The sequence below is a fragment of the Mandrillus leucophaeus genome, unplaced genomic scaffold (assembly GCF_000951045.1).
Source record: "Mandrillus leucophaeus isolate KB7577 unplaced genomic scaffold, Mleu.le_1.0 Scaffold1175, whole genome shotgun sequence".
Classification (NCBI taxonomy): Eukaryota; Metazoa; Chordata; class Mammalia; order Primates; family Cercopithecidae; genus Mandrillus; species Mandrillus leucophaeus.
Genome location: NW_012100043.1, coordinates 131,591 through 137,984, shown reverse-complemented (window position 1 = coordinate 137,984; position 6,394 = coordinate 131,591).

Sequence of the window (6,394 nt, the reverse complement as noted above, 5' to 3'; positions counted from 1 at the left end):
TTATGCAACAAAGGACATATTCATTTGTTAAATTTACATCAAGTTCCCACTATGTATCGGGCAATATTGAGCATAGATCACTTACGGAGTACAGATCAGCATTACTGAGACAATCTTTGGTTGCAAATATTATCATGTAACACAGCAGCAGAAACATCAGCAGCTAAAAAAGACATTGTGTACTTGTTACATGAAACGCACCATTTGTAGCACATAAAATTGAAGCTGCTTCCGTTGAAAGAGGGGTAGGAATGTCCAGAGTCTCTACTATCTCCCCAACCCATGCGAAAAATCAGGTACCTTCTTTGACTTCTTTAGGCTTCTTACAATTAAAACAACTGTGCTCATTTAAGTTACCAAATTTTGAATGTATAGCTTTTTAAGCTATCAGAAATATTAGGGCCAATAAATGGGGACCACACTTAAATTATCCAATTATATGGGTTAAGTCAAGGGAACTTGAACAGTTATCCCGGAATAGCTTTCTCTTCCAAACTCTGAGAACATATTGTTCAAGATAAGGCAAGTTTTGTGAGTTCTTGATGTGATTTTATGTAACACAAGTGACTCTAGTCCATGAGAATCAAAAGCAAAATTACATTTTAAGATAAAAGAAACACTCCTCAAGCTGAAACTTGATGACCCTAGAAGCAATATGTAGTAAGTGACAGGGAGAAGTAATGTTTAAAATTATTTCACCAGTCACACTTTAACTTTGCTGATAATAAGAAACGTGATTGATATTTTAAAATATTTTTAAACCTGGAATTTTTCTACTTGAATTTATTTTTGTTGTTCAGCAGTCTCCACGTTCCCTGAAATTCCATTAAGAATTTTAAATATTTTGCAAGGAATTTTCAAGCATTAAAGCTTCCAGTGAGATAAGATTGATAATAGGTACTTCAGGAAAATTGAGAAGGTAGCAATAAACATTTCTTCATAAGGTGGAATTACAGATTCAACAGTGGACTGGATCAAACACAATGAGCAGTAGCATTTGAGTACAGAGAAATGTCATTTTAAATATTCTTAAATAAAAATATCCACCAAACCACAATGCTTTACTTCAAAGTTGAGTATTTCGTTGGGCTACAGTTATTTCATTAGCTGAACAATTGCACTTTAAAGTAGATGAAAATGAAAAAGTCTGCAGTCTGGTTACTTGCTGACTGAGAAATACCACTGATACATGAAGACAATTGAATTGACATACATATGTAATTTTATTTGAATAATGATGAGGCTTATAATTTCTAGGGAGTCCATTTTATCTGGGTAAAAAAGTTGCTGCTCTGGGATTAAAGTGTCAGGAGTCTGGAGAGAGAGAAAAAAGAATGTACTTTGAGTGACTTTACAGGACAGAGAGAATGAAAAACTCTGCATCAGAGAATCAAACGAAGTTGCTATTTTTACTTTTTATCAGACAGGATCCCTGTTGCAGTCTTGGGGAAATAATTATATGTACTATATTTAAGTACTTTGTTGAACAAGATAATCTCTGTAGTCAAAAGGGGAGATCCATTGTTCTAAGGTCAATATTTGACTGTGTTTTTAAGACAAGAGACTAAAAGGCTAAAATAATTTTGGACAATCCACCACCTGAAAATTGAAGAGCAAGAAACAACTAAATGGCAGTTCTTGTCTGTTTTTTTTTTTAATTAATGCTGTTAATTTTAAACCAAATATGCAGAAAATATGGCCTTCCTAAAGGCATGATTTTAGCAACACCAGTTACACCGCTTTTGTTAAGTGTATCCTTCAATTTTCTTTTGTGATAATTGTTTTTGATGTTTGGGCTAACAAGTAATATTTTTTCTAATTCCAGAATTGAAATCTTCTTCATATAGGTGATTTATAAAATATTAAATATTAATAAAAAAGTTAATTATTCAACACTATATGTAACATGGTATTTTTTCTTAAGATATACTTTGTTGTTGCTTAGAGAGGTCTTCTCTATTCTAATATTGCACAACTGGTATGTTTTTAAGATATTTATTTATCAAACATTTACCTTTCTAATCCACATCAAATTAATTTTGGTGATTGGTGAAAAGTGACTGTAACATTTGGAAAATAACTAACCAATTGTCCTAATTAATACTGCTTACTGGCTAATCTTTAATTTCCCTATTGATAATATAATGCTGCCTTTAAAAATTGCTAAATTTATCCTTATATTGGGGGCTATTTTTAGCATTTTATTGTATTTTCTCATCTATTTTAAAAGCTTTTTCTTCTACACTGACATTAATATCACATTCTCACATCTCTTTATTCCCCAAATTTGCCATCATTATTTTCACAGCAATTATCAATAAATTAATTTGGGAAGTATTTGTATCCTTACAATATTAAGAGTTTTTTTCCCAATCTACATAATGGGTACAAGTCGTTTCTTTTTTCTTTTGTCTCCTCTGACTGTGTATTTCCAAATAGACTGTCTTCAAGCTCACTAATTATTTCTTCTGCTTGATTAATTCTGCTATTAAAAGACATGATTGCATTCTTTAGTATGCCAATTGCATTTTTTCAGCTTTGGAATTTCTGATCGATTGTTTTTATTTCAATCACCTTGTTAAATTTATATGACAGAATTCTGAATTACTTCACCATATTATCTTGAATTTCTTGGAGTTTCCTCAACACACCTATTTTGAATTCTCTTTCTGAAAAATCGCATATCCCTGTTTCTCCAGAGTTGATCCCTGGTGCCTTATTTAGTTCATTTGGTGAGATCATGTTTTCCTGGATTGTCTTGATACTTGTAGATGTTTGTCTGTTTCTGGGCATTGAGGAGTTCGGTATTTATTGTAGTCTTCATGGTCTGGGCTTGTTTGGTTTGTACCTGTGAAAGGAAAATAAATCTCGAAATCTTGGGGTCCCAAAAATCATTAAGCTAAAGGCAAAAGTAAAGCTGGGAACTGCTTAGGGCAAACCTGCCCCTCATTCTATTCAAAGTCATCCCTCTGCTCACTGAGATAAATGCATATCTGATTGCCTCCTTTGGAATGGCTGATCAGAAACTCCAAATAATGCAACTGTTTGTCTCTCACCTTCTTGTGACCTGGAAGCCCCCTCCCTCTTTGAGTTGACCTGCCTTTCCAGACAGAACCAATGTACATCTTATATATATTGATTGATGTCTCATGCCTCCCTGAAATGTATAAACCAAGCTGTGCCCTGACCACCTTGAGAACATGTTGTCAGGACCTCCTGAGACTGTGTCATGGGCACATGTCCTCAACCTTGACAAAATAAATTTTCTAAATTAACTGAGACCTGTCTCAGATTTTCAGAATTCACATACCTATCCTTCCTGAAAAGGTTTTCCAGATACTTGAAGGGACTTGGGGTTGTGATATAAGCTGTATCTATTTTTGGCACCACCCCAAGCCCAGTAATGCTGTGTTATTTGCAGACTTCTATAGGTGTGACTGATGGAAGGTATTTGAGTTACTGGCAGCTAATTCATATGGCTCTGCAGCAACCTCAATTCTTGCCTCCTCAGAAGAAAGCATTCTACTGAGGGGCATAAGGCAGAAAAGGAGACCAAGGCAAGTTTCAGAGCAAGAGTGGAAGTTTATTAAAAACCTTTAGAGCAGGAAAGAAATAAAAGTGCACTTGGAAGGGATCCAAGTGGGTGATTGAAAGAACAAGTGCCCCATTTTACTGTGATCCTAGGACTTTATAGACTGGCATCTTGCACCTCTCTCCCATGATTCTTCCTTTAATGTGGGCTACCTGCATGTGCAGTGCCTTCCTTACTCTTAGCAATTGAGCATGCACAATTTAGGAAATTGTACACTTGCCCATCTGAGGATTCATTCCCTTTTCTGGTGGAGTGCTCCGCGAAGGTCATGCTCTGTCATTTTGTCACTTAATGGTCATTCTTGAGCTCACTCACTCAATACCTGAAATTTTATTGGAACCCCTTTTTCCTTCACCCTGCTGCCTGCATTCAATTAACACTTTAATGTTAACAGCTGTGGATCAACAGGATATTGTCTCTCCCTGGCTCTGGCTGCGCTGCGGAATTATCATTTTTTAGGGAGGCAATGTGATAACTGTTGAACCTGATCACCTGACATTCCTGGTGGGTGGGTTGGGGGAGCCCTCTTCTGCCTGGCTCATGCCTGACTAACTACCTGTAGCAGAGATACCACCTTGAGAGTCTTGGACAAGATCTGGGAAAACTCTCTGGATTACCAGGCAGAGACTCACTCTTTTTCTCTTCCCTTACTTTCTCCTAAACATACAGAGTCTCTCTCTCAATTTTGAGCTACCTAAAGCTGGAGGTGGGGTGACATAAGCATGACCTATGGTTTGCACCACTAGGACTGCACTGTGTCAAACCTGATGCCAGCACAGCACTGGTTCTCATTCAAGGCCTGCCATAACCTGTCCCTGGCTACTGCCTATGTTCACTAAGGCCCTGGGGTTCCACAATAAGCAGATGGCAAAGCCACCAGGCCTGTGTCTTTCACTTCAGTCTGGTGAATTCCCTCAGGCCCTGGGTGGGTCCAGAAGTGCCATCCTGGAATAAGAAACTAATGTCAAAAACCTTACAATTCCGCCTGGTGTTCTACTGTACTGTGTTTGAGCTGGCACTTAAACCATGAGACCACATGACAGTGTCCTTCCTACTCTTCTTTCCTCTTTCCAAAGGCAGAGGAACCTTACCTCATGGCCGCCACCACCACAGGCCCATGAAGAGAGCACTGCCACACTACCACGGATGTTCTCTTAAGGCCCGAGGTCTCTTCAGTCAGCTTGTGGCGAATGCTACCGGGCCTGAGACACACTCTTCAAGGCAGTGTGGGCTCCCCTCTGGCCCAGGGCAGTCAAAAAACGAAGTCCAAGAGTCACGTTCTGGAATTGGGGGCTCCAAGTGCCATCTTGGTGCAATACCCCACTGTAGCCATGCTGATACCTAAGGTTTAAGACAAACTCCCCTTGACTTTTCACTGTCCTTTTCTGAAGCAGAAGGACTTTTCCTGTGTAGCCAGCACAGCTGGGAATGTGCAGAGTCTCGCCTGAAGCCAGCAAGTCTCAGAATCTCACCCAAGGCCCTCAAAGGAGTTACCTGGGTATTGCTGCTGGTTATTTAGGGCCCAAGGGCTCTTTAGCTATCAGGTAATACATCTTCCCAGGACTGGGTTTTTCTCTTCAAGGCAGCAAGTTCCCTTGTGGCCCAGGGTGTGTCTAAACAATGTCATCTGGGGGCTAGGGCCTGGAACACGGGCCTCTTTGACCAGTGCCCTATCCTACTGTGGCTAAGCTGGTATCCACAAAGCAAGACAAATTCCTCCCCACTCTTCTATCTCCTCTCCTCAAGCAGAAGAAAGGGCTCTTTTTTAGAGTCATGAGCTGTGCCTCCTGGGCTTAGGGGAGGGTCACACCAGTACTCCCTTAGCTGCCCTAGTTGGTGTCTCAGTAGATGTCTGTGCCCCCAGTCCACTGACTCTGACCGGGACTTGTCTGAGGGTTGCAGTCCTTGTGGCCTGCACTGCCTTTCAAGTTTATTTAGACTCAGAACACTTTAACCTGTGGTGCTGAGATGTGCAGGAACTCAAGTTCTGACCACTGGGGTTGGTTGAAATGCTCCCTCTGAGCGTGGACATCAGCTGAGTTTGGTCTGGCTTTGCTTTCTGTTATAATGAAGGCAGCACTAAGTTCAATGCCTCACACTCTCCCTCCCCCAGAACACAGAAAGGCCCTCTTCACCATTCCACTGCTGCAGGGTATGGGGGATGGGTGGCTTTGGCCATTTAGGACTGGTTTTTCTAACTCTTCAGTGCATCTTCCTGTAATACAAAAGTAAACCAGGAACTAGAGTGCTTACCTGATTTTTGGTGATTTTTGAGTAGATAGTTGTTAAATTGGTATCCTTGTGTGGCGGTGTGGGGATATGATTCATTAAGCCTTCTGTTCTGCCTTCCTCCTCTGCCTCCTCTCCAGGTCCCCAATTTAAGTGTCACTTCTTCAGGGACAGAGCCCTACATTGATCACCAAATATAAAGTAACGTCTGCCCCCAACATCTACACACTCTTGATCACATTTCCCTGGGTTGTTTCTTTTGTAGCACATACACATTTTTTGAAATGATTTTATTTCTATACTTGTTTACCTGTATGTCTCCTTAGCCAGATTATAAAATCATGAAGGATGGTATTTTATCTGTCTTTTTCACTGTTTTCTCCCCACTGTCAAGCAAAATTTCTGGTATATATTGGTGTTCAATAGTTGCTTGCTGAATAAATAATGAATGAGCTATTAAAGTCAGCTTAGAGAAAAGCCCCTCTGCTTTATGCTTGATATATACACTACCAGTCCTGGTGCTGCTATCCTTTACTGTTGTGTAGAGTTACTTGTGGCATCTAATGGAGTGGA